The 21,774-nt window shown below is 56.3% G+C and overlaps 1 long non-coding RNA gene across 2 annotated transcripts; it reads left to right on the top strand.

Annotated features, from left to right (window-relative positions):
* The first annotated feature begins 5,106 nt into the window (after positions 1 to 5,106).
* Positions 5,107 to 9,922, top strand: LOC120498690. Of its 2 annotated transcripts, none has more exons than XR_005626711.1 (3): positions 5,107 to 5,227; positions 9,290 to 9,465; positions 9,570 to 9,922. It is a non-coding gene; the product is annotated as an uncharacterized LOC120498690 (long non-coding RNA). The 2 variants fall into 2 exon arrangements; XR_005626710.1 differs by having other exon boundaries at positions 9,542 to 9,922.
* Positions 9,923 to 21,774: the final 11,852 nt, after the last annotated feature.

Below are 21,774 nucleotides of genomic sequence, written 5' to 3'. Positions count from 1 at the left end.
GGGAATGGTGGGGTCTGGGTGCTCCCACATCCTCCCAGTCCCCCCATGAGAAGGGCCATCAAGGACCCCCATTTAAGATGGGCAGCGAGTCAGAGCTGGGCCTCCAGAGCGAGCAGTGCCAAGGGCTGCAGGATGCCCACAGTGATGGTGCTGGCCTGCTCCCACCCTGGGCACACTCTGCACCTCGGGGCACCCCCAGCATGGTGCAGAGCCGCCACCTCTGCCCCCACAGCTCCATTTTCTTCCGTCTCCAGACAAAGTGACCGCTTATCCGCCTGGGTTTCACGCTGTGTGCTCAGCCCCGCGCTCACCCCTGGCTGGACACGGCAGGAAGAGGAATGCGACCAGGCAGGTTTGTGCAAACACAGGCTCTGCGTGGTCCCCCTCGGTCTTTAGTCTGGTAAGCAAAATCAGCATCTAATCCAGATCAAACAGGACTTTAGCTCCTGTCAAAGGACTGATCCCCTATTCTGCCCAGGCTGTGGTATTTAAAGGGACACGGCCAGGTTAAGTATGGCTGGAAACAAAGGGTTTGTGAAAATCATCATAATAAAAATAACAACAACAAAAGCTGGGAAAGATTAGTGGGAAGAGAGACTATAATGAAATATAACTGCCAAAGAAAACTGTGGTTAATGGAGACATCTCCCTAGAGCATTTGAAACCCCAGGTAGTGGAGGAGGAAAGAGATAAGTGAAACCACTCAGAAACCAGCAGCAAAACAAACCAGGCTGTTCCTGGATCAGACCAAGATCTCTCCTCTCCTCTCCTCTCCTCTCCTCTCCTCTCCATGCAATAAAGGGTAATTCCTTTATTTGCCCCCCAGGCTGTGACGGGAGCACTCCCGGGCTGCCCTGGGTGCTGGGCAGTGGTGCCAGGGGGCACAGCCCCCCGGAGCACCAGGCTGCCTCCCAGGCTGGCCCAGCCCTGTGCCTCAGCCCCAGATGGGATTTAGCCACCCGACTTCCCTGACCTCAATAACCGGCGCTGCCTTGCCCGGGAGTCTGGTGCTAAACCCCGCGTGAGTCTGCAAGTGTGGGAGTCAGTGTCACAAGTAATTTATTCCATGCATCTCTCAGCCTCCTAAACTTGGGGAAGCCAGCTCTTAACACAGATCCCGCTGCTGCCACAGCCCCGGTTGAGCAGATCTGCCGCAGCCTTTCTTTCTCCTTTCCCTCTTTCCCTCCCAGCTGCTGGCTTGCCCAGGCTGGAGAGCAAAGCCCTGCTCAGGCTGTTCTGCCAGCCCAGGAACAGCAAAGCCTCTGCTGCCCACAGGACCTTGGAGCATCCTTCGAGCCATGGACATGCCATCTCCAAAGTGGGGCAAGCTGCCCCCAAACCATGACTGGAACAGCTACAGTCCCTGCAGCAAGGCACGGCTCACACGGGAGCTGCATCCTGGGAGCTCAGTCTTGCTCCATGGATGTTGTCAGTCCAGTGTGGCCCTTCTGCCTCATCCCAAACCTCTGCTCTGCTGTGTTGAGGGTGGAAAAACAGCAGCTCTTCAGCTGGGCTCTGTGGGGCCGGAGCTGGCTGAGTGTGGAGGAGTTCTGCCCATGGAAAGGGAGGGCCAGGCAGTCTGCTCCACTGGATATACTGTGCAGAAGCCTTTCCTGAGGTTTCTGGCCCTTTTCAGAGCCAAACAGCTGGAGGCTGGCGGGGCCCCACCGACCACAGCCCTCAGGCAGGGGTGTCCAGCCCTGGCACCCCCTCACTGTCTGCGGGTGCAGCCCCCTGTGCTCAGAGCTGGTGGATTTCTCACGTCCACATCCCTCACTCTGCTCTGCATCACGACCAAACCCAGTGGCCTGGACCTTTCCCAGACATGACCACATGTGGGTTACTCCCTCTCCTTCAGCATCTGCTCAGACACTGCCACAAGCTCTGCTGTGCCCTGGGGATGCCAAGGACAGCGGGCTGTGGCACAGGCAGGCAGGAGAGCTCTGTGGGCAAGCAAAGGGGTGCTTTTGGCAGGCTGGGACAGGAGGGCTGGGGCTGGAGGGAGGGTTTTTCAGCTGGGCTGGCCTCATCCCTGCTGCCTGCAGCTCAGGATGGCTGGGGAGTTCAAGCTGGGTTACAGCCACTGCCACAGCCTGAACATCACATTCATATTCTAGTCACAGTTTTTGGGCATCTTTGCTTTTCTTGGCAGTGTCAGAGCTCCAGGACAGCAGGGAAAAGAGGGAAATGGACCTCACTTGCCATGTCTCTGCTGCTGCAGCTGTCTCAGAGGAGTGTGCTGGTTGTCCTGAGTCATGTCCGTGCCAAGCAGGGCTGAGCTGACACCCAGCACAACCTGGGCTGCTGCATTTGCTGCCTGGGAGCCTTTTTGTTCCTCCCACAATCAGGTCACAGCCTGTCCCGTCTGGGTGAGGCAGTGCTGTGGGCACAGGCAGGGTGGACGTGCCTTTGCTGCCCAGCACAGACAGTTCTCAGCCAGCAGCAGCTGCAGGAAGCTGGGGAGCTGCCCTGGGGCTTTCCCTCTGCAGCCCTCCTGAAGGGCAGGCACAGGGCTGGCACACTGCCCGGTGCCCAGGTGCTTCTGGTGCCACCCAAGGCATGTGGGACAGCTTGGGAATCTGGCTCAGAAAGCACAGCTGTGGTGGGACACGAGCACTCCTGAGTCTGTCAGCCTTGTCCTGCTCCTTCTTCAGGGTCCTGTGGATTTCTTTGGCCCCAGTGGCATTGCTTGCTTTCACTGGGTGCCCCCTGCCTCCCTCTCCAGCTGCCTCTGGAGCTCTGCTGGGAAATGAAACCCTTCTGATGGTGTGAGCTCCTGGAGGAAGCCTCTCTGTCTGCAGCATCCGTGGCATCATCACCTCTCTTTGCCCCCAGGTGGGATCCAGGAGGCTGGACCAGCACGGGCGAGGTGTGAGGCAGGTGAGTTCACACCAGAGTCTGAGCTGTCCTGCAGGTGCAGCTTTCAAACCTCATAGAGAGAGATTATGTGAAAAAAAAAGAAAAAAAAAAGAAAAAGAAAAAAAATCCAGAAAGAAGAAGAAACACAAACATTCCACCTCCATCTTGCAAAGTCCTTGAGTCACATCACCAGGGCTGGGAGCGTCTCATCCCTGCAGGCCCTGGCTGTGCCCTTTCCCTGGGCACCAGCTGCTGGCACAGTGATGCTCCACCCTGTCCATCCTCGTGGCTGCCCTCTGCTCCCTGGAATATCCCAGTTTTCCAGAGGCTGAGCAAATTCTGTGGCATTTCCAGGCTGCAAGCTACTCTGCAAACAACCATTCCCAGAGGCTGATAATTCCTCCAAATGCATGTGCAGCTCCTTGGGAAATGGAGCAAGGCCCAGCACCGCCATCTCATTCCTGATTCCTGGCAAGGCTGTGGGAAAGCTTCATGGTCCTGCTTGATGGGCAAAGCTCTCTTCTCAGAAATGAGTTTTTGCTTAAATTTTGGAGAGAAAAATGTAGTCTGACTCAGCCACAAAGCATGGAAAATTTCAAGCAGGCACTTGATGTGTGGCAAAAACTGTCCCTGGGCTGGGAGCATGAGTGGGGCTGTATTGTTTGGGCTGTTAAATCAAAAACCCAAGGGAAAGACATAACTTTGGGTCAACCCAAAATGAACTGCTCTAGATGCTCTTTCTGAAACAAAAAAAGTGTTGCTTTGAACAGCAGGAGGCTCTTGGTTTTATCCACTGATATAAATTACTTTACTAGATGGCAAGTGAAAAGTCACAGAGTTCCTCTAATCCCAGAGAAATCCAAAAAAACTGCTCTTCCCAAGGTAACAGATGCTCCTTGTCCTTTCAGGTGGAGCTCAAATTCCCAAATCATAGAATCATGGAATATCCTGACCTGGAAGGAATCCATAAGAGTCATTGTGTCCAGCTCCTGGCCCTGCACAGCATATCCCAACAATCCCAACGTTTGTCTGAGAGCATTGACCAAGCACATCACAAACTCTGTCAGCCTTGTGGCTGTGACCACTTCCTTGAGAAACCTGTTCAGTGCCTCAGCACCCTTTGGGACAAGAACCTTTTCCAAATATCCAACCTAAGTGTCCCCTGACACAGCTCCAGCCACTCCCCCAGGTCCTACTGCTGGTCACCAGAGAGAAATAATTAGAGCCCCTCTGAAATCAGAGGTTTTGGTGATGAGCTGTTAGTGTTAACAACTGCAGCCTGCTCGGGAAGTTGTGATGGATCCAAGTGGGGATCTGCCCTTCCTACACCAACACCCAGAGGATGCAGAGTGCTGAGCAGCCTTTGTTGTGTGTGCTGCTGCTGTCCTGCTGGGCTGGGCAGGGTGTGATGGCTGGCATGGCCACGGCCCTCTGACCAGGCTGGCAGCTCTCTCTCCTGGCTTTGCCCACGGATCCAGCTCTGGAGCTGGGATGTGGAGGATGGGGTGGATGGGATGTGCAGCGCTGGCTGTGGCAGGGAAGGACACAAGATCCTCACTTGGAGGATGTCAGGGTATTCAGTTCACGGTTTTCCTGCTTGTGCTACCTGGAATGTGTCTCTCCTCCATGACAAAGGCTGCAGCAGAGACACCTCATGCCTCTACACGCCCCGTGCTTCTGCTCCTTGCCAAGGCAACCTGCAAGAAGGCAAGGAGCTGGAGCAAGTCACCCCTTCAGAAGGCCACAAACACCCCCACTCCTCCTGGAGCAGGCTTTCCAGCCCAAATTCTGTGCCTTTTTTGAGAGGCTGTGGTTCTGGGCTCCCATGGACCTCTCACCCAGGCAGGATCTGGCTCAGTGGGGAGAAAATTCTGCCCCCCACCTCCCTATCCTCTCGGCTCAGCCTCACAGCTTGCCAGTGGGGTTTGGCCAGGGAGACACATTAGTCCTTTTTGATGCCTCCTGTCACCCTTCCTTCGGCAGGACTGAAGCACCAGAGCCTCTCGGGGTGTCCTCAGGGTCGGGACAGCCTCTCACCCCATCCCCTGCTCGGGAGCTCCTGTAGCTGCCCTGCTTTGTGCTCTGCTTCCTCGGCACCGGTTATGCAAGCGGCTTTGGAAGCAAGACAAAATTACAGCGGGAAGAAATAATCGCCCGGCTCTGGTGGGAAAAGATATTATCCTGCGTTGCCAGCGAGACTGGCCGTCGGCAGGTAGGGCCCGGAGGAGCGCTGCGTGGCAGGATGATCGCTGATAAGATGCCGGGTCCTGCTCCGATGGCCTCGGGAGAGGGAAGCGCTGTGCTGTGAAGCTATGGAAACGGGCAGGCCGGGTGCGGAGCGGTAATTGGGCCACTCGCATCACCGCAGGTACGCCGGCTCTTTGTGTGCACCGCGCCGGAAAGAGCGCGGCTGCGGGAGCGGCCATGGAAAAAAAAAGTTGCTCCATTGGAAGCGCCGGCTCTGAAGGCAGCTGCCCCCGGCCGTGCCCCCCTCCCCGGCCCCCCGCTCTGCCTTTGAGTCACCTCGGCGGCGTGACGGCTGCATCCGCCCCGCGCGAAGGTCACGCTTAAAAGCATTGGACATGGCTGGGCGCGGAGGTGGGAGCGGCGCTGCGCGAGTCGCATCGCGTTTGGAGGAGTTGCGGCCAGGGCAAACCTCCCCAGCGCGCCCTTCGAGGAAGGGGGCTCCCACCGCCTTTCATTATTTGCCAAGAAACGTAAGCCCAGAGGTCCGTGAAATTGTCAGGATGTGTGAAATCAGGCACCGCCGGGCAGCTCTCCTGCACGACCATTTTAAATATTTAACACGTTGATTATACAACATTTGTATTGAAACGCCGGTGTGGGCCCAGACCCGGGGTTTGGGGAGGGGATGGGGGGGATTTGGGATTTGGCCACCCTGCCCTGGGCTGCTGGCAGCCGCCGCAGCGCCGGCGGGGGGGCAGCGGAGGCTGTGCGGGAGGCACTCAGGCGGCGAGGCGCTCCTGCTCGGGAGCCTCCGAGTGACAAACGCGCTCAGGAGCAGGAATTCATTCCTGTAAATATGTTTGCATTATTTATTTTAAGCATTTTTATAAATCATAATAGGAGAGACATCTGCTGTTAAAACTGCAAACTGCATTCATGCCTAGGGCAAGGCGGGAAGAGGCTTTTCCCCGGGAAAGCTTGGGAAAGTTTGGGGAGCACCGCAGATTTGGGGGGTGGGGACAGGGGAGAAATGTGCGGGGACATTTTCTTGGTGGGAGTTAAATATACCCGTTCCTTCCCGGGGGCTTTATTTAAGTCCTTCCTGCCTCCTCCTCCCCTCTGGCTTTTGACACCTTTTTTATATGGGCTTTATCATGAGGATGGCATCTGCCTCTCGCCTTCCTGATGGCCAGAGAAGCTGGAGTAAAGCACCCCGCTCCTCCGCAGAGACAGGCGGGCACATGCGGCTGTCGGTGGGTTTTGTTTCCCTGGAGGTCCGGAGGGCATCCAGTGATGGCACAGCACAAAAATAAAAAAATCCCTCTCCCCAGCCAGGTGGCATCTGCAGGTCCCTGGAGCCGAGAGCTTCTGGAGACGGCGGTGGCTGGCTCTGGGTGAGGGGAGGCAGCTCCGGGTGACTCTGACTCACCGCTCCGCAAGATTAATTGCCGGGCGTTGCAGGGGCTTTATCACTGCCACCCGCGCTCGCCGCGGCTGCGGCTCCTTCTGCCCGGGGAGCCGGGGCCAGGAGGGGCTGCTGAGGGCTGCTGAGGGCTGCTGAGGGGCTGCTGAGGGCTGCTGAGGGCTGCTGGCACCGCGCTGTGCCCGGGGAGCCGCCGTGCCCCTGCCGGGGAGGCGATGCTGGATATCTGCCAAGCTGGGCTCAGGCGCCCCAGGGTGCAGGGGTGCCGTGTCTGCTCCCTGAACGGGTCATGCTGCCCTGTGCCTCAGTTCCCTGCCCTCAGGGCAGCTGGGTTTGAGCTGGGCTCTCGCTGCCACGCTTGGCTCCTGTTTTGGAGCTGTTCTACCTTGTGGAGAGGCCCCACCATGGGAAACTGCTGGCAAATCCAGGGCCCATCCAGACTTCCTCTCCATCCTGATGTCCTCAGCACTGACAAGCTCAGCAACTGTGATGAACAAAATCTTTTGCATAATCAATAATTAATGTCTGGGGTTTCCAAGCAGCTAATTAATCTCCTGGTGAATCGTGGAAAAAAAATGTTTAGGGGAAATGTAGGTGTTTTCAAGCCAGGTGAGCAGAGGTTCACGCTCAGCCCAGGCTCTTCTGTGAACCCACATCCATCCCTGGAGAGCTTCTAGCTCCAAGTGATGCTGCTCACTGCCAGAGTGTGGACAATATTGATCATAAATATTTGCCTAATGAGATCATATCTGCTTTCCAGCATATGCAGTGAGTGACCTCAAAAGGCCCGGTGTCCTTTGGGTGAGCTCCCAACGAGCTTAATTGTCTAGCTGAGCCTTGCAGCTCTGGAGGTGACCTGCACTGGGCTGTGTGGAGGGTCAGGTCAGTCCCAGCAATGCTGGCAGTACTGGAGGCAGGGAACAAACCTTTGCTGGGCCACATCAGAGCCTCCCAGCCCAGTGCTGTCACCCAAAGCTGGGAAATACAGCACATCAACACTTCAGGTTCCAATTCAGGTTCCTTGCCTTCGGCAAAGATTTGAGAGGATTACTCTGGTCACTGGTTGCAGATTCAGGGAATATCACAGGCTTCATCCACCCCATTCCCCAGTAAATTCTGACTTGGGAAACCTCTGCTAGGTTCTCTAGAAGCTTTAGCAGCAGTTATTCTCAGGCATGGCAGCCCTGGGCAAAGGCTTTGACCCAATTTCAGGCAACCTGAAGGGTTGAAAAGTTCTCAAAGCAGCGATTTCTCTCTGTGACTTTTGGGGAGCTGCGTGGTGCTCCCCTGCTGGAGACCTGTGAGCTCTGGTAGATCAGTCCCAAGGCAGATCTGCAGCCACAGCTCCTTGCTGGTGACCAGGGACAGAGCTTTGCAGCCTCCCATCAGGTCCCTGACAAATGTGCTGGGGCACTGGTCAGGTCCAGGCTTGCTGCAGTGCATTTCTGTGTGAGCAGGCCATGAATTCGTTCTCCCCAGCTCTGGCTCTTCAGCTCGTCCCAGAATAGCCAAGTCAGTGACTCGTGGCTCATTTTGAGCGATTGCCAAGCAGCTGCAGCTGTCCTTGACTTTATCTCTGCTCCAGTGTGGCTTTGCCCAGCTCCACAAGTTCACACTAGGAGACTCCACTCCCCCTTCCCAGAATAGAAGACATCCAGGGCCCAGTGTCAGCAAGTTTAGCAGCTGTGGGAAGTGTTATCCTTGGAGCAATCAGTAATTAGCCTGGTTGAAAGGCCGGAGTCCTTGTGGCTAATGAGTAGCTCGGGATGAGACCTACAATCTCCTGACCCTCTTTAGGTCTCCTGGTGGCTTCCAAGGGTTTCCTGGATTGTTCTCACCTTTGTGTCTGCTCCCAGTGGCTTTCTGTTGTGGGAGCTGGTCCTGTCCAGCAGGCACAAAGCTCGTGGTCACTCTAGCCTGGTCACCTCTGGCTATGTCCTGTTCCTCCCCACTCCACCTGCCCTCCACATGCTCTTAACCTCCTGTTTCCATCACACCTTCTACACCCCTGCTCACCTCCAGTCTCCAGCCTGCCTGTCCACAGCTGGAGCTGCTGCCTCTGTGACCAGGGCTGGCCTTGGTCAGTGCTGGTTGAGGAGACATTGCAGGGACACTGCTGGAGGCAGGGGAATGTGGCTGATGGTGGTGATACCAGATCTGCTCCTGATGGATGGAGCTACCTCCTGAGCCTCCAGCCCCTCTTCATCTTGCTGTCAGCCTGGAAAAAGATGTAGCTCACCTCCTGGAGAGCTCACCTTGACCATGGCAGCACTGATTTTTGGGTTTGGCTCGTGCTGAGGGTCTGTGAAATCAGCACAGGGCAGAAGCTTCAGCCAGGCCAAGAGGCTGATCAGGCAGCAATTGCTTCCCTGTGCAGACCCTTTGTGCATTCAGGCATTGGCTCCTCAGGAGCAGCATGGACAATGAAAGCACTGTGGGATTAACAGATTTACCTGAGACTCTGGACCTCCTTTTCCCTTGTTTTACCTGTTAAGGATCTCTGCTTCCCTGCCTTGCAGGCTGCAGTTTCTTTTCCTTCAGAGGTGTTCCAGGCTGGGAATATTCCCAGCCCTGTGTTATCTGGTGCCAGCAAAGAGATGGGAACATCCTGGACTGAAGTCAGTTGATTTATTGTTCCTGATTCTTAGAGCAGCCCAGAGTATGATGGGATAGAATCCCCTCATTTGCTGTCACTTGTAGTGGGCCTGGAGTGAAGAGGGTCACAAGAGTTAGAGGTAGTTCTCTTTCTTTTTTGTAATCTTGTTTCATCTTTTTATTTTTATTTTTTCTTTCTTTGTTTTTTCTCTTTTCTTTCTGAAGGTAGTTCCTCCCCTTTCCAGGATGATGAGAACAGCAGTGGGAGATTTGTCCTTGAGGAGTGAAGGATTCAGAGGGGCCTAAAGCAAACATGCAGTACCTGTGAGGAGGTGATGGAGAAGACAGCCAGGCTCTTCAGAGCAGTGTGTGGTGAGAGGAAGAGAGACAACAGGTATGAGGTAAGTTAAGAGAAGCTCAGGTGATAAAGACACACTTTTTTCCATGGAGGCAGCCAGTCACCAGCAGCTTTCCCAGGAAAACTGTACTGTCTCCATCCTCTGAGGTTTTCAAGCCCTACTGGACAATGAGATCTTGCAGCTGCCCTTGCTTGGAGCAGAAAGTTGAACTGGAGACCTCCTGAGGTCCCTTCTGACCTGAGAAATTCTGCCACTTTATGTTGAGGTCAACGTTCCAGGACTGCTCCTCCTCCTCACACAATGAACTCCAAAGCAGTTTTGGGGTTCCTGAAGGCTGGAAGAATGTGGCTGTGCCATGTCTAAGACCATGGATCACCATGCACTGGCTTAATAATCAATAATTAATGTCTGGGGTTTGCAAGCAGTTAATTAATCTCCTGGTGAATCCTGAAAATATGTTTAAGAGAAATGTAGGTGTTTTCCATCCAGGTGAGCATAGAAGCACTGGCTTCACAGAATCATAAAATAAAATCCTGGAATGGTTGGGGTTGGAAGGGACCTTAAAGCTCTTCTCATTCCACCCCCTGCCATGGGCAAGGACATCCTCCACTAGACCAGGCTGCTCAGAGCTCCCCTGTTCTGCACTGGGGTTTGACAGAGCCCATACCCCATCCATGGCACCTCCTGGGCACGGGTCCATCCCAGGATGGTCCCAGGGATCAGAGTGAAGCAGGAGGAGAATCACAAGGTCTGGCACCTGCCCAGCTGCACCTGAGGGATGCCCAGAGCTGCGCTCCTGCATCCCCTGCTGTGCTGCAGGCCAGACTGGGGCACCCAGGGGACCCGAGGGAGGCTGTGCAGGTTGAGTCAGTGCCCTGAGCTCAGGCTCATAAAAAGCCCGTGGAGCACAGTGGCTGATGTGCAGCACAGCCACTGCTCCTCCCTCCCCGTTTGCTGCGACCTCCTTGCGAGGCAGCTTTTGGCGCTGAGGTTCACATCCTCTCCAGATCTGCTGGCCATGGCAAAACGAAATTGGCTCTGCACAGGCTGCCAGCTCCACACACACCTCCCTGCACAGGAGACGGGCAGGGCTAAAATTGCTGCTCAGCAGGGCAAACCTCACCTGGGGGATGCTCCAATCCTGCTTGTGCAGATCCCTCTCCCAGCTCAGCTCCCCCTCCCAGCTCAGCCCCCTCTCCCTGCACAGGAGACGGGCAGGGCTAAAATTGCTGCGTGCTGGTTGTTCCTCTCAGCAGGGCAAACCTCACCTGGGGGATGCTCCAATCCTGCTTGTGCAGATCCCTCTCCCAGCTCAGCCCCCACTCCCATCTCAGCCCCCCACTCCCAGCTCAGCCCCCTCCTCCCATCTCAGCCCCCCCCATCAGCCCCCACTCCCAGCTCAGCCCCCCTTGGGGATGTGCTCTGCTTTGAGTGGGGAGTGCCAGTTCTTTAGCAACTCGACGTCCAGAAAAACCTGCAGTCACAAAACTAAATATAGCCCAAGAGAGGCCATGAATATGGTGACGCAGTCTGGAAGTGGTTCCTGGCTCTTCTCCAGCAGCCGGGAGCAAGGCATGTGGCTTTGGCTTCTCAGGGGCAGCAGTGTGCAGGGGAGCTGGGGGCCAGGGCTTGGCAGCACGGTGGGCTCCAGGGGGGACTCCATCCTCCTGTGGCCCCGAGCACAGGCTGGTGGGCTGAGGCAGCAGAAATGGTGCCACTGGTGGTGTTTGGGGCTGGGAAGGAGTTTCAGTGGGACAGAGACCTGGTCCAGGATTCACTCAGGTGGGACTCCCTGGAAGATGGGACTTGGAGAAGTCCTGGTGTAGAGATTGTGACATTTCCCACTGACATTCGGGACCTCCTTCAGCCCTTAAACAACAGTGCTGGCAGTCCTGTGAAGGTCACAGGCAAGGCTGGGCTCTCACCCTGGTTTCCCCCAGCCTCAGCACTGCAGGGTCTCCTGGACTGCAAGACCTCATCAGAAGGGATGCACAAACCATCACCATCCCTCGTGGCACCATCAGGGCCAAACCAGGAGGAGCAGAAGACACCAAGGAGCCAGATAACCTCAGCCCCCACCCCACACACTGCAGGGAAGGCAGTGGCAAAGTGCAGGAGAGCTCAGGCTGGACACCACGCTCGGCCAGGGTCTCCCTCCTGCACAGGGAGGTAAAGCTGGCTCTGGCTGGGAGCTGGGATGGAGCCACTGGGGACTGACACCTCACTGGGTGCCAAACTTGTGCTGAAACACAGTGAGGGTCAGGCTTGGCCACCTCTGCCTCACTGGCAGCTGCTGGAGCATCCCCAGGCCAGGCCATGGCACTGTGGGTCCTTCCTCTTGTCCCTGTGGCAGTAAGAGCTCTCCAAAGAGGAAACAAGGTGCAGGAAGGGACATCTCCAATCCGGCCTTCAAACTGGCCCTCAGAACCTCCTGCTGCAGGGACTGGGCCCCATGTGGGATGGGATCTCTGTGCCTGTAGCTCTGGAATGGCTCTTCCTCCTGCTCAGCCAGGTGTCACTGCCCCCGAGCCCAGGGAGCTGCCAGGGCTGCTCATGGCATGGGACAGGGTGGTCTGCTGGCCAGTGGAACTGCAGGGCTCCAGCCAGGACATGCTGTGGCCCTGCTCATGACCCAGAGCCACCCTCAGTGCCTGGCTGCTGAGTGGGAACCTCAGGAGCCACTTCCAGGATGAACTGTAGGTCAAACTGACAGGATTCTTCCCACCCAGCCTTTCGGGGTGTTCCCAAGGGTGCTCACCCTGGTCAGACCCTCAGTGTGCACTCCAAAGAGGGAAATCTGCCCTTGAGCCATGCTGCAACATGTCCTGATGGAGGGGATCCTGCAGAGAGCCAGGTCCTGTGCCAAGGGAGAGGCAGGGGACTGGCAGAGCCAGCCCTCACATGCAGAGTGTGCTGGGAGCTGCAGGCATCACCCCACCGTGTCTGGGGGTGCAGCCTTGCTTTCCTTGGACAATCTTTGCCGTGATACAGCTTGATTTTAACTCTGGAACCTACTGATGGGAACGAGAATCATCTTCTGGTCTGCCCCACTATTTCTCTGAATGATTCTCATGCCCAGAAATCCTAGGCAAGGCTGGGGAGGACAGCAGGAAATGTGTGCCTGGTTCATTGTGTGGACAACCCTGGAAAGAAAGGCATAAAGTTGGGTTTAATGTCCCTCACAGACCTTGCCACATCCCATTCCCTGACTGCAGGAACAGTCATGGTCCTCCTCACTGACGTTGGGATGTTTATGGTCAACATTTTGGGGAAAAGCATGGGAGAGCTGGGTGACCTGCAGCTGGCTGTGGTGACAGAACTGCTCACCCTGTCCCAGGCACCCTCCCTGCTCTGCAGGATTGGGGTTTACCCCTTCCCTGCCCGTGCTGAGACGCAGAGCCAGCCTCCTGTACATCCAGATATTAATCTGTATGTTTCAGAGAGCTGAAGGAGCAGAGAGAGCCACAGCGGGAGCGCTCGAAGCAGACGGCGCTGCTGCGTGGAGATCCATGCCCAACTGCTCCATATCGTATCATCCAGCATATGTCTAGAGACAGGCCAGCAAATTCAGACCTGAAAATGGCTATAATTGCCAGGCAGGACTTGGAGATTGAAAGAGCTTCAAAGAAAACACAATTCCTACGTGTTGAGAGCGGCGTGGTGGTTCTCCAGGAGTTCAGTTTGGTGGGACAGACCCTCCCCTTGCACATTACTTTAGTCCTGGCAGGTCAAACCTGGCTCGCTCACTCGCACCACTTCAGTGTTTGCTGGTTTGGCTCCAAACCAGAGCTTGCTGGTCTTAGCACACTACACAGGATCAGAGAACCACGGAATATCCTGAGCTGGGAGGGACCCATAAGGACTACTGAGTCCATCTCCTGGCCCTGCACAGGACAGCCCATGAATCACACCATGATTCTCATATATTTCCATCTATTTTTCCATGTAGCGCTTTTTGCCTTTTCCTACTCTCTCTGCAGCTTACTTTTCCCCATCATTGCCCAGAAACTGCCCTGGAACAGTGGAAAATGCTGTTGCCATCAGATTTTACCGTGGTCAAAGGCACGTGGCCTGGAGCTTAGAGGGAGTCCCCCCAGTCACAGTGACAGATTCCCTGAGAGCCCTCCCTGGCTCCCAGCACAGGTCCTCAGGCAGCAATGCCACCACCCTCTGCTGTCACACGCTCTTGTCCCCGTGGTGGGCACCACCTTGAGGGCAGCCAAGCCTACCAGCAGCTGGGGGATGGCATCTGGTGGCCTGAATGGCTTGTGTGGGCTTCAGAAGTGACCTGACTGTGGTGTGAGCTGCCCGGGGGTGCCAGGCTGGGCGCTGTCCCTCAGGTGACACAGGCACCCTCACAGGGCTCCTGCCAGCTCCGGCTGGCACCAGCAGCACAGAGAGCCTGGGCACGCCCCAGGCTGGCAGTCACGTCCCTCCGTGGGCAGGTCAGTCCCTGTGGGAATGGGAAACCTCATCCCAGCTTCCCTCCACATTCCCACCCCCTTTTCTCTGTGGGATCCCCTCTCACATCCCACCCTGAGCCCTGCTGGCAGCAGCACCAGCCACAGCCCTGCAGCATCACCTCCCCAGCCCCAGCCTCCCCTCCCTCCCTCCCAGCACAGCGGGAGCCTTGGGGCTCTCCCTCGCTCTCCTCTCTTCCAGGAGCCAGGTGAAACCCAGTAGTTTTTAGGATCTGTGCTGGCAGAACACAGCGAGCAGATGGTGCCCTAAAATCCCCGCGCCCCGAAGAGCCAGCTAGTGATCATTTGTGAAGCTCTTGAGATCTATTTTTTTCCCAGACCCTGCTGAGCCTGGCGAGGACTGTAATTGCAGCCTGGACTGGCTGGAGAGGGCAATACCCGGATGGGCTCCTCGCCTTTCAGGCTGTAATTGGGCCCTGGCGATACAAAGCACAAAGCTCCTTTCCTTCCTGTTTGCCGGGCTCCCTCCGCGCAACCTTCCCCTGCCTGCGCTGGAAAATATGTAAATACCAGGGCACGGGAGAATTGCTCCCTCGTGCCTGCGTCACGTCTGAAATCCCCATTAAAAATATATGTTCCAAAAAGAGCACCTCTGCACCGAGCACAAACTCTGCTGGCAGTGGGGGCTGTTTGAAGGGAGCGGATCAAAGGGAGAGGGGACGGCGCTGTCCCAGCTAAATTAGCAGCGGGGACGGGGGATTGGAGGCTCCGCAGGATCAATAGGACTCTCTGGAAATGCCTGGCAGTCACGCAGGAGGTTGGGATTCAGCAGCGGGGTCTGCAGTGCTGTGCTGCGGCTCGGCTGGCTGTGCCAAGCCTGGGGAGGGATGCGGGGAGCCAGGGAAGGGGGATGAGAGGAGGGGGGAGAGGGGCTGCCGGGCCACGGGCTCCTGCAGCAGGAAGCAGGTTTAATGAAGAGCCTCGAGCACGTCCGACTCCCCCAGCAGCAGCGGCACGGGGCTCTGGTGGCATCACCTCCCTGCCCCTGCCTGTGAGGTCCTGTCCCAGTTCGGGGTGTGGTGTGACCGGTGGGGAGAGCCGGCAGTCCACACACATCCTCCTGGCACCTCCTCTGCCTCATGGCCTTGGGGCCTGGGAAGATAATTACACATAAATTTTGTTGCAAAATCTCCCCTTCAGCGAGGCGGGGGACAATAATTTGTGTCCTGGAGACCCCACGTGATGAAGGAGCTTTTCTGGGCAACCTGACAGGGCTTGGAGGGTCTGGGCTGCTGATGCCTGCAGTCCTGGTCTCCTCCAGGAACACCCCTGGGGACGTGCCTGGAGCTGGGGGAGCCACGGGGCTCTCAGGCTGGGCACTGGGATCTCTCACAGCTCCAGCCGGTGAGAAAGGGCAACCCACAGAGACATTTTCTTCTTCTTCAAAGGAATTCAGTGTTCGGCTGGAGCGTTCAAAGGAGATTTAAAAAGAGAAGATAAAAAAGAAAGTTAAAAGCTACCCAGTGAGGGGTGGAAGTGGGAACGTGGGGAGAGATCAGGGGCAGCGCCGGCAGCAAAGCAATGGCAGGACAGCGAGAGAAGATGAGGAGAGCCTTCATCCCACAGCTGCCCAGCCGGGGCACCGATTCCCATCCTCCAGCATCTGCGTCTGTCGTGGCCATCTGCAAGATGGGTCTCGGCATTTCCAGAGCCCCGGAGAGCCCAGAGTGTGCGGGAGGAGCGGGGAGGGGGCAGCGGGGCCGGGTGACCCAGCGGGACAGGGAGCCTGGGGCAGGGGGCGGCAGCGTGGGCAGGGTGGGAGGGAGCAGGGACGCAGAGCAAGACACCGGGAGGGAAAATGTTAATCAACTGCAGTGCCTCCCTGAAAGGAGCCAAATGTAAATGAGATAATTAAGCTATTATTTAAAGCCGGGAGACGGTGGGGACAGGCCCGGGGTGGCCGGACTGCATTTTAATCAGCTGCCTGGCTGGGGCTGGGGAGCCCGTGCTGGTGGTGCCCCTGCCTCTGCATCCCTGCCTCTGCTTCCCTGCTCCTGCATGCCTGCCTTGGCTGCCGGGCTATGGAACAGCCCCTCTGAGAGCCACTGCCAAGCCCTGTCCCCACTGCCCAGCCACTGCCATCCCATGTCCCCAGGTGTCCTGCCAGGTCAGGGGACAAGGGGGTATCTACACCTGTGTTACCACCTTTTTGTGGGGGTTTGTTTAGGCTGCAGGAGCCCCTCTGGTGCCTCAGTTTACCTGCTCTTGCTGTGCTGGATATTAAAAGCTTGTAATGAGAATAAACAGTGCTGGTGAGGACAAATCCACCCAAGGAAAGCAGAATTGAAACGCCCCAGTGGTGCTGGCCAGACTGGTTTTTGGGAACCTTTTTAAACTGTCTTGTTAGCAGGTGACCAGAAGAAGTCTAAGCAATTGCCCTGTGGCTCAGTTTCCCCGCTCTGGAAGCAGCGCTGAGGTTCAGAGACGCTCTCAGCACAGTGGGGAGCTCCAAGGTCACTTGTGAACTGCCGTGAGCCAGCAAATGGGGCAGAACAGAATTTTCTTCCTGCATTTCTTTGTTTTGGTCAGGGATGGGAAAGAAAACAATGTCCAAAGGCATCCACGACAAGGGGTGTGAAGTCATTTTCTTCCATGTCATCGGGACCATCCTTGCTGCTGGTGGAAGATCCCACTCCTGGAAGCAGACACTTCTGAGCAGCAGGGAGAAAACGGGTGGTTGTTCACTCCTTTTCTCATATATCAACTGGGATCTAGGTGAAACAGTTAGCAGGGGCCAGGTTCAAAGGAATCCCGAGGAGATGTGTGTCCATGGAGCATCCTTAAGGAGAGCTCCCTGCTGCAGGGGGAGCGGGTGCTCCCACTTCCTACTGGAGGTGTGAGAGTTCAAAGACATGAGGAAAAAGCCCATGGAGAGCTCTTAAGGAGAAAGGCAGCACCTCTCTAGCTCAGAAAACTCTGCTCCATGAATGTCTGGAGATCAGGGGAGCAAGCAAATGTTACACATGCCAACCACATTTGTAATCGCTTTCCCAGGCACCTGGCACCGATGGAAAAGGGGGACCAGGTTCGATGGATGCATCTCTACAACACAGCCCTTATCTTTCAAGAGGCTTTCTTACTGTATGGTTAAATGGTAAATTAAAAGCCTGATCCAGAGAGGCTTTCAAGTGCCTTGCTCTTATTTAGGTACCTCAATCCTGCAATTTCCATTCCTTCACAGAGCTGGGGCCTTAAATCCTGGAGACACTTCAGACAACGTTATCCAGCATCCCATCTTAGCAGATTATTCCAGCTAGTCCACGGACCTCTGAGCATCCTGCCAGTGATGGCAGCTGACCCCTGGTGATGTGCGGGCTGGTCCTGTGCCATGTGCCCCCGGGGCTGCCAGTGGTGGCAGGACTCTGTGCCAGGGGTTGGTTTTCCCAAAGCTGGGGAGCACCATGGTGACCCACCCGAGCGTGAACCCCGCCTCTCACTGCTTTATTTACCCAAAGCAGCAGGGCTTTATTCCCTCCTCTCCACCCAGGCAGCCAGGCTGCAGCTGCTTCCCCTCTCCTGGGTCTGGGCAGGGACTTCAGGTGCAGTTGGACCATAAATTCCTGGCACCAGCAGCACTGCAGTGGTGCTGCAGTTTTATTTGTACAGTCAGCATGTGCACGGGCAGGTATGGCCTTTGCCAGCTGGGGAATGGCTTTGCACCCTTGTCTCTGGATTTTCCTCCCCCCAGCTCCCAGGTGAGGTGAGATCAGCTCTGCCAGAGGAGTGACCACAGTGTGTCCAGGCCTCCGATCCATCACCGAGTGTCTCCAGGGCTCAGATCTCACTGGCCCTGGGCAAGATCACACGGGTTGAGCTTGGCAGCTGTGCTGGAAGTGCTTTATAGCTCCAAAATAATCTGAGCAATGAAGAAAGCAACTTCCCTATGATCTATCCAAGCAATCCCAAAGTGATGAGGAGGAGTTTGGGGTCGCACATGGCACAGGGGTTGCAATGCCTCGGTCTGAACTGGCCATTGGATGATGTGAAAAGAGAACACAGGAGGTGAAATGTGGGGGTTTATTTGCCATAGGAAACAATTTGCATTTGTGTTTCCTTCTGCCTGCTATTCACAGGCAAGACAAAATTAGCCAAACCACCTTTCTCTGAGCTCTGAGATTTACTGCCCTGTGACTCAACTTCCCCAACTGTGATCTAGGGAGAACAATCCTTTCTTTCCAGTCAGCAGGGTGTGAAGCTTTGTGCACCTCCTCCTTCAGGCAAAGCTCTGTCCGGAGCACCCAGATGGGAAGAAACTCTGTGCCTGTGTGTCTTTAATCCCAGTTCCAGGACTGGTGAGTATGTCATAGGACCATGCAGTTGCACGTGCTGGGGACAAGAGGAGATGCTGATGGCACAGCTCTGGAGAGCACAAACACAGCCTGGTGCCTTCATTCCTTAGGGCCAGCAAGGGCTCAAGCAGTGAACCCATGGTTTCATGAAGGTTGGAAAAGCCCTCTAGGATCATCAGGTCCAGCCATTCACCCAGCAGTGTCAAGGCCACCACCAAACCATGTCCCCAGGTGCTGCATCTGTGCATTTTTGGAACTCTTTCAGGGATGGTGACTCCGCCATTGCCCAGGTCAGCCTGTTCCAGTGCCTGACAACCCTTTCAGGGGGTCCCAGGGTATGGTGGGATGCTGAAGGACATTTTGCAGATCTCAGGGGATGCTTGGCAGTGTCTTTGTCTCTCTGGCTGTGCAGGAGCAACCCAGAGTGGGCAACCTCCATTTCTAGAGGTCCCTGTGCAGATATCTTGGGCTGGCAGAGGTGACTCCTCACCTCGTTGTGCCTGTATGGACCAGAGGAGTGAGGTGACCTCTCCTGAAGCTCAGCACTGTCCTGGAGAGCTTTTTCACATCATCTCCTCTGGGGTGGAAGTGTGGCTGTGAGGTGGCCAGGGCTGAGTGGGACTTGGTGGCACTGCCAGGCTGGATTCATGCCGGGAGGGGCAAAGCTTGGTGCCACAGCCTGCAGTGCTGGCATAGCTTAACAGGCTCCCAGCAAAGCTACTGGCACGAATGGCCCCTGGTCTGGGCACTGTGCTGGGGGGCTGGGGGGGCTTTCACAGCCTGCACAGTAATTCCAGGCAAATCCGTCTCAGGATGAGACAAAATTAAATAAAAAACCGACTCAGTGCCCCAAGCACGTGTGAAGTTGTTTTCTCAAGGGTTTGTCCAAACGCCGAAGTTCCCATTCTCCCAGCAGGAAGAGGAGAGAAAAAAACCCAGGCACAAAAGCCTTGGGAGCAGTCCCTGGCTGGCGTGGGTGGAAGGGGGCCAGGCTGGGCACCGTGCGGTGGCAGTAATTTTCCACACGCCGTGGATTAGGTGAGACTCTCGGTCAGGAGTGAATTCTGGGTTTTTTTCCCTTCTTCCCCACCTCCAGAGACTGGTGTTGGATGGGAGCCCGGGAGAGGCGAGATAAAGGTCTTCTCTATCAGACAGCTGTTGAAAGATCTCAAATGAAGAGGCAGGCACTGCTCAGGAGCCATTCAAGGCAGCAAATGCGAAGGGTAAACTGCATAACAGGTACAGTTTGTTGCCTTGAGAGGCCTTTGCAGACACATCCTCTCCCGGCTGGGCAGCTCCCCTGACCCCCATCTGCCTGGGGCTCTCCAAGGCTCGGTGAGCTGCTGCCCTGGTGGGTTGGCTCTGCAGCTGCCTCTCCAGCTAGAGCTGGGAGAGCATCATTTCACATCTGTCAGGAGTTAGGAAAGGGGTAGCCATCCACTGGGGTGAGGAAACCTCCAAATCTCCCTTCACCCCTCCTGCAGTCCTCAGGTAGGGATGGGGAAACATCTGCCAGGGTGAGGGAACCTCGGACCCTCCCTGCATCCCTCCTGCGCTCCCCAGGGCTGGTGGCTGCCCCAGGGATGTGCAGCAGAGCCCAGCTCATCACCCAGGCTCGCTGGCAGCCAGCGCTGACCCTGTCCCGTGTCTCAGGCCGGGCACATCCCGGAGCATGCCCGACTGCCCCCTCCCCGAGCTGCCCCTGCCCCTCCTGCTGCGCCCGGGTCGGGCGCGGGGCACGCACCGCGCTCCTGGCCATGGGGTTGTTGCCACGCCGCGCTGTGTCACGAATCTAATCAGATCTCACGCTCCAGGGAGCAATTCTCCTCACCACGGGAAAGCGGAGCCGCCTGTGCCGGGCCTCGCACGTGGCTCCTGCCCGCGGCGCCGTGCCCAGCGGGGCACCGAGGGCACGGCCGGGCCGCTGCGCCAGCACGTGCGGGGCTGCGCTCTGCCCCGGCCAGGAGGCACCACTCGGCCTCCCAGTGCCCACGGGGAGATGGCTCCCAGGAGGACTTCTTGTCTCCTTCACCTTGTCCACCCTGTCAGTGGTCCATCCCACCCCATCCCACCCCATCCCACCTCACCCCGTCCTGTCCCGTCCCATCCCATCCCATCCCATCCCATCCCATCCCACCCCTTCCCATCCCCTGTTTTATCCTATTGCATTGTATCCCATCCCCTCTGTTTCATGCCATGCCATGCCATGCCATGCCATGCCGTGCCATGCCATGCCACCTCAATCCATCTCAATCCATCTCTTCCTTTCTGTTTTACTCTGTCCCATCCCAATCTGATTCCCCATTTTATCCTATTCCATTCTATCTCTTCTTTTTCCTGTCTCCTTTCCTGCCATTGCATCCCCGTTGTTTTAGCCCTTACCATGCCATCCCATTCCATCCCGTGTTTCATGCCATGCCATGCCATGCCATCTCATTCCATCTCTTCCCTTCTGTTTTATTCTGTCCCATCCTTCCCCCTCTGTTTTATCCCTCCTGATGCCATCCCAGCCAGCCCCATTCTCTTTGTTCAGTCCCAGTCGTCCTCTCCCATACGATCCCATTCCACCATCTCCTGGCCATATCATATTGTCCTGTCCAATCCCATCCTCCCTCTGGCAACAGCTCTGTCACTGTCTGCATCTCCCAGTGACCAGTCTTGTGCCATCCTCTAGGCCTGAGCAGTCCCCCTCGGTCTGTTTCTCTTCCATCCCAACCCCGTTCCTGTTGGGTGCGCGTCCCGCTGTGCCAGCCGCGCCAGAGGCAGGAGTGGCAGAGCAGAGCCAGGACACTGTCCCTTGGCTGAAGGCTGCCAGGGGGACAGCCAGGATCCAATCTCTGCTCTCTTGTGACCCAGGACAGGACCCAAGGGAACAGCAGGAGCTGTCTCTGTGGAGGTTTGGGCTGGATGCCCAGAAGAAGGTTCTTCCCCCAGAGGGTGGTCGGGCACTGCCCAGGCTCCCCAGGGAATGGTCACGGCTTCCAGAGCTCAAGAACTCTTTGGACAGTGCTCTCAGGCACAGGGTGGGATCGCTGGGTTGTCCTGTGCAGGGCCAGGAATTGCACTCAATGATCGTTGTGGTCCCTTCCAACTCAGGATATGCCATGTTTCTGTGACCTCAGGGTGAGCCACTCCCGGAGTATCTCTCTGGCATGAATCCCCCTTTTCTCCACAGCTCCTGTCCCACCTGTCTGCCTCCTCCTTGGGTCATTTTACACGTACCCAACACAAGTCATGGACAAATGTCCAACACAGGCTCATTTACCTCATATTAAGTGGCCAGGTCTGATTGTGAACTGCTTGGAGTGCAGTGCCAGCCCTGGAGAAGGTGGGGACTGCTCCCTTGTAGGTGCTGGGCTACCTTTGGGGTTTTTGCAGCTACTGAGGGAAAGGATCCAGACCTGCCCTTGACTCAGCCATTTTACAGCATCTCCTGAGCTCAGTGAAGCTGGCGCTAAACCTCGGTCTCTTTGATCTTGACAAATAGGAGCTGGAGAGCCAGATTCAGTGCAGAGTCACTGCTGTCTGTGGAGCTGCTGCTGTTCCTGGTTTTACATGTCAATTTGGTGTGTGGCTGGTGG

The sequence above is a fragment of the Passer montanus genome, unplaced genomic scaffold (genome assembly GCF_014805655.1).
Source record: "Passer montanus isolate IOZ18808 unplaced genomic scaffold, ASM1480565v1 scaffold15, whole genome shotgun sequence".
Lineage (NCBI taxonomy): Eukaryota > Metazoa > Chordata > Aves > Passeriformes > Passeridae > Passer > Passer montanus.
This window is presented reverse-complemented; position numbering and strand designations above follow the sequence as displayed.